The sequence below is a fragment of the Hippoglossus hippoglossus genome, chromosome 20 (genome assembly GCF_009819705.1).
Source record: "Hippoglossus hippoglossus isolate fHipHip1 chromosome 20, fHipHip1.pri, whole genome shotgun sequence".
Taxonomy (NCBI): domain Eukaryota; kingdom Metazoa; phylum Chordata; class Actinopteri; order Pleuronectiformes; family Pleuronectidae; genus Hippoglossus; species Hippoglossus hippoglossus.
Window position 1 is genome coordinate 12,128,822 of NC_047170.1, and position 6,580 is coordinate 12,135,401.

Below are 6,580 nucleotides of genomic sequence, written 5' to 3' on the forward strand. Positions count from 1 at the left end.
ATTAATATATAGCCTGATCTGATTCCAGCATTAGAAATAGCCTGTAGGTGTTATTCACGGTCCATTTTCCCCCCTCTCCCTCTCCCTCTCCTTCTGCCATCTCATCCTGTGCATGCGCATCCCTCCTCTGTTTCACAGTTTCACTCTGTTACTGTTTTATTGTTTCACCCTCTTACAGTGTTTTTTGGGCCTTTGACGCCAACCAGTGCGATGATGCAAGGGTGCTGGTGTGATGCAACGCTGGCGAACGCACCACTAACAGCCTTAACGTTTTGTCAACATTTTTACTCTTTATTTAGAGGGGGTTAGAGGGGGAGTCTAGCGGGGGCTTGCGTCAGGCTACATATAGAGGGAAGTTTGAAAGCTGCTTTGGAGAGAGGGGGGGGGGGGGGGGGGGGGTGTGGTGGTGGTGGTGGTGGTGGGGGGCTGAGCTGCTGAGGCTATTGTTCCCCCTGAAACAATGGGAGCTGCGGGGCGACATGCAGCGGTGCGCACATGAATGGCAGGGCTCCGGGAGTGTGTGTGGGTCAGGCGCCGGGTCTCCGTCCCAAAGCCCCTTTCCCAGCGCCTCACAATGAGCGCGCACAAGGTCGGGATCTCCGCGGGGTCACAGGCCACCCCCCTTTGTCCTGCACTTCAAAACACATAAACATTTATAATCAAGAGGCAACCACTGGATGTGCATGGGGGGGGGGGGGGGAGACAGGGGGGCGTGAAAGAAGTGGGGGAGACAGAAAGACATGAACTAGTGGCTGCAGAAGCGCATTCCATCATTATGGCTGAGGTGGAAGTTTGTAAAAGTTGCAGCACTAATAAGAGGGAGTTGTGCGCAGCAGCAGCAGCAGGATGGAAACACGCGGCCACGCGGGACTGTTTGGACTCGATCTCAAACCTCGTTCTTCTTCTGTTGGATTTGCGTTCGCCATCTCTGGAATGGGATTTCAGGCGATGTCCTTCTCCACACCTGATGACAGAAAAGAGGGGGTACAGCCGCCTGCACACATAGCACTGAAGCGACCTGACGAAATGACTTGAAAATAATGGAGTCAGTGGCAGCCGCAGTGTCACAGTGAATATTTACATGAAAACACACGGGGGGGCTGCAGGAGCCAAACGCCCTCCACACGCACATGGAGTGCAAACTAGAAGGCGATGTCGAAATGCTACTTTTGTGTTTGCGTGCATTTTCAACAACAGCTATTCAGTTATTTGGTGACATTAAAATCCTAAAGCAGGCCTCCTCCTCCTCTCCTCCTCCTCCTCTTCCTCTTCCTCTCCTCTCTCCTTTGCTGCAGCTTGGCCACATGACACATAGGCTAAGAATTTACTTTAAAAAAAATAGTAATCAACTTAATTTCACTCGAGATCAAATAGCACTTGGCACCGGTTAAAATAACACCCGCATTAATTTCATTTGAAAGGTGCTCGTGGGCATTAAAGCCACCTAATAGGCATCGGTGTTGTTCTTTTTGGGAAACAGTGGAACGAATTGGGAACCGAATCGAAACGAAAATACACGAGCCTGTAGGAAGAGGCTGCTGCTGCAGGCGGTGTCCTCTGCTGCTGCAGCAGCAGCAGCAGCAGCAGCAGGGTTTATAAACGCTGTAGTTGCATCGGTTTCAGCAACGAGATGCTTCAATATCTGCAGCCTTTCTATCAGAACCCCCTTTATTATCTGCATCATGCATCAGGCCTCCCCCCACAACATCACACAATTCTCTATATTCTCTTTAAAATGTGGATCAAAGCTGGTTTGATCAGTACAACTGTTAATTCTATTTTTTATTTTTACCTTATCAATAATTGATAGAAAATAACCGTAATACATTTGTTAGGGGTCCTGCAGCAATTAGTGGGATTTAGATTTTATTTTAGATTACATTTTTTATTCAATCATAATTAGGTTTTAATGAAGTTCAACTACTTAAAAGAGAAATTTGGTTTGAAATATGTATATATTATTTGCCTTCACGTGTGTATATATGTGTATGTGTGAAGCTGCAAATTAAAATAACATTACAATCATTGTTTTAGGATATTTAAATTTATTTATTTTGCCCTAAACTTTATTTATTGTCGGTTTGTGAAAATCCGTCACTGTGATCTTGAATATTCACGTAGAGAGTTGGAACAGGTCTGTTTTGGGTTTGTTTTGGTTTGTTTTGGTTCCCTGACTGAAATCAAAGATGCTGTAATGTCTAAATGTTGCATCAGCAGCACAGACAATTGAACTCATACCTGCAGTTCCACATAAGATAAAGAAGGTTTCTTGTTCTTCTTTATAATGCACATCATGAGTATAATAATTAACCCCCTTATATGTTTCTTCCACCAACTTCTGAACAAATGTATTGATATATTCTTCTGAACAATTAAATCCATTTAATTTTGAATCCATTTGCCATTTTTCACTGGGTGTGAAAACTGCTTTCTGACACAAATCAGCTTGTAAAAATTATTGAACAAACCTTGCCTTTATAACAAAACATAGGTATGTGTGGTTGTTATAAGAATACTTGATGCTAATAACAATAACTTTGTCATCAATGGCTTGTTGTTTCTTTAAATAAACCTTATTGTTTTGCGTTTTGCTTTTCCCAACAAACATAATTTCAGACATCTTGACATCATCAAGCATCTCTAAAGGCATCAGTTCCACTTTCGAAACATAATCTTGTGTAATCCGTGTTCGTAAAAAATGACGAGATGTGGGTCATAATGATATATGTGCCACAAATCAATGCCGTACCCAGTAGATGTATATCCTGGTTTGTTTCCGGGTGTGACCTCATTGTTCACTTTTCTCCCCGTCCTTTTTATTATTTTGTATTTACAAATTTTTTCAGGGCAAACAAATCCTGACGGTAACATGTGTCTGCATAGGACGAGCGGGGACACTGCGCTCCCCAAGCTAACATCAAACACCAAACAGCAGTTGTTATTTCATGGTTGCGTGCAAGCAGAAACAGGTCATCTGCACTGGGTTACAGGCCTGCTGGCTGTGTGTGTGGCGTCCTCCACTGTGCATCTTCCCTCGTGCTACAGACAATTTGTTCTCCGCTCAGTATAAAATCCTATCTTTCATATTTTTTGCCTTAGTTGCTGTCGAATTTTTACACATTTAACAACATCTTTAATTTCAGAGGAGGACGAATCAGAGAGGAGGAGTATTTATTAGTAACGGTGTGTAAAAAAAAAAAAAGAGGGATCTCTTGAAATTACATTTTGTGTAGGCAGTTTGTAATTTGACTCAGTTAAGGTACATTTAAAAGTTCTTTGGATGAAGCTATTTTTTAACTATCATGCAAAATTTGCCTCATATTGTACAGTGTGAATTCCAGTCCATTAAAAAGGTTGTTTGATTTCTGGAAGGATGATATCACTGATGTGTTTCACCTCTCGCCATGAGAACATTTCTATCAGGAAACCGACTCCTGTCCCTTATCACTGAGACAGGTACTTTGCGCCCTCGCATAGTGTTTTGTGCGAGTGAAGAGGGGATGAGTGTGTGGGACCTTCCCCCTCTGACATTAGCGGGGGGTCAAATGTGCATGTAGGGCACCTGGCTCTCCACCTCCCCTCTCTCTGTGATGTTAAATGTCAACCAGCAGCATCCAGAGAAAGCAAGGCGAGCCTCCATTCTAATGCTTATGCCAGAAGATCATCACGTCTGACTCCCAAAGCCATGTTTCTCTTGTGTAGGGCAATTAACGCTGAGAGAGAGGGGGAATTTACAGAATCATTAACCTAAGCTTTTTTATGTCTGTGAGTAAGATGGTGTGAGGGTTGGTGTGCTGAAAGTAAAAACCCCTGGCTTTAATATAAATTTAAGATGAGCAGCTTAATCTTGATGTGTCTCAGAAAGATACGTGTTAACAGCGACTCGTGCCTTTAAACGTAGTGAAGACTCTTATCCTCCATGTGTGAACATTACTCAGTAATTGCATTAAACACATGAATTAATTTATTCTGGACACAGGTGCTCATGCTTCTGGAAATCCTTTTGCTCTAATAACTCGTGTTCCGCCGCCGCTGCCTCTGCTTTCCTCAGTCACAGTTATTTTTGTAAAATAGATGCAGCAGGAGTGATATGATCAGACCACCGATGTTACAAGGCAACATGGATTAGTGCATAGTTCAATAACTGCATTGCACATTTATCCAGTCGCCCCTGTGATTCGAGGTATGCGCTTCAGAATTGTGTCCCGCTCCAAGGTGCTCGAGGGGTTAGATGTAAATCTGCACTATCAAACAGAGAAGCGTCCTCGTTCAGAAATGGCGGCAGTCAGGACCTTCTGCTGCACTTCCACTGTTCCCTAATAGAAATCCTATTGAGGCCCAATCAGCAGGTCTGTTCCAGGCTTGTAAGTGGATTTCTCCCCCTACACCCCCAAAGTTTGTGAAATAGGGGTCAATGGGTCTGTTATTGTTTTTCTCTGCCTCTTTATCCCCACATAGCTCTGTGATGTCAACGGTGAGGAGACGGAGAGCGCAGAGCCCAGGAGAAAAAAAAACCCAGAGAGGAAATAACTGCTATTATGATCTCTGTGTGTGTCTACCCTCTACTGGGCTGCAATTGTTCCAGTGGGCATGGACGCGTATCCATACGAAGAGAAGAAAGAGGTAAATATCACTTATCCTCCAGCAGGTTCAAATGAAGAGAGCTGCTGAAAGTCTCAAATTCATCACTAAGCATAAGAATCACTGTCTCCCAGATGGTGCACAGTTCATTTTACAATAAGCTCCCTCGTAAAATCATTTAATATTTAAACAATATTGTTATATGTGCCATTTTCATATGCTGCTTACACGTTTCACAGCAGGACACTGTGGTGGTAACATGTACAAATGCAGGGTGTGCGCAGCTTTTCACATTTTTCTTTTTCCCACCGTGGTTCTGTGCAGAGCAAAATGAAAACAAATGACTGTTCGCTAATGTGACTGTGAAGAAATGCATTTTTTAACAGATACGTTTATGTCAGAGATGCGATGGCATTGTTTTCCATCGTGTTGCAGCCTGGTGCCATTTATTAAATGAAAGTGGGGATCTGTTATGAGCTGGAATTTTATGCCTCTGCCTGCAATGTGATCATTGCGCCAAAGCACAGTCATAAATTTCCTTTGATATAATTGTATTAATGCAGCGAGTAATGGATGAGCATATGTTTCACTCTGATTACTATCCCTCTCTGACTGCGTGTCCTACTTGCCTTCCCATCGCCTGACTATCGGAATGAGAATATGTGCCTTGAGTTAATGCTGATTGCAGCAGCTGCCAACACATGAATCTCCATGGCAACAATAATGGTTGCCAGGCAACCATGCTCTTTTAGGGACACTGAAAGAAGCCCAAAGGCTTACTAAAAATATATATGGGAATAGTACTTCTCCAACGCCTTAGCCATATGCATTATGCACAGAACGACAAACAGTTAAAAGCTTTAAATCCCTGCGTGTCATTTTCCTTCTATTCAGCTGCAGTGTGCAGTTACCCTGATGCTACTCGTCTTTGGCATGAGCGCTCCGCTCTAAATGGCAGCCACAAATACCGATATCTCTCGTGACATTAATAGACAGAGCCGTGACAGGGGGCTGAATGCTTCTTTAAGGGTGTGTGGTGCGTTTAGGGCCGTGGACAGCCTGAGTGAAGAAGATAGTGATGGTTTTTCACACTTGAAAAATGGGGCAACTGTCGGCCATCTTGACTCCTGCATTGAGCTTCCCCTCGCCGCTCGCACAGACCCAGGTGGCATGCGCACACGCTGTGGAACAAAGCATTCCATCAGCGCAAGTGACATCACTGCAGTCAGCTCAGCTGTTTCTGCCTGCGCTATAAATAGTGTGGCAGAAAGACCGGCTTGCCTATGCAGAAAATATTTAACTCTGACCGGAGCGTTGAGAGAAATAGATTTTTTCTTACTCCCAAGGAAGAGGTAAACTGGATCTTTGCCAGTGCATCAATCATGAGATATGGGTGTTTGTTCATGCTCTCCTTATTGTTGTAAGTCCTCGCACAGTTTTTTGTAAAAGTGTGATGTATTATCTTGCGCTCTGGTGAATTTATGATCAGTGACTAAGCTTTAAAACACAGGGATGGAAATTTTGAAGGTTATAATAAAAATTGGATCATTCTGAGGTTTTTCAGATATAACAGCATCAACCAAAAGGTTTAATTTGTGTCACAGTATTGATTTGATAGTTTTTGTTATTTATTGTGAACAAGCCTTTGCTCTGTTGCATTTCATCTGGTTTTATTTTTGTATTAAAGATGTTTTAATCACATTGAGGATCTTCAAATGGGGAAATGACTTTATTTATGTTGATAATCTTGTTTTCTCGTTGAAACAGATAATTCAACCTCCAGTTGTGAAGCATGAAATTGCACAGAGCAGTGACATTTGGATTCCTTGCATTGGCTCCTGTTAATTCAGTCAGACCTGCGCCCTGGCTGATAAAGCAGCATGTCTCACAGACAGGGATCCTCCAGGTGGGGCTTCCTAAAGTAACTGCACTTTATTCATTTTGTCAAACTAATTGGTTCCTGGACGTCAGAACGGCAGTTGTGCTTTTATTGTGGTTT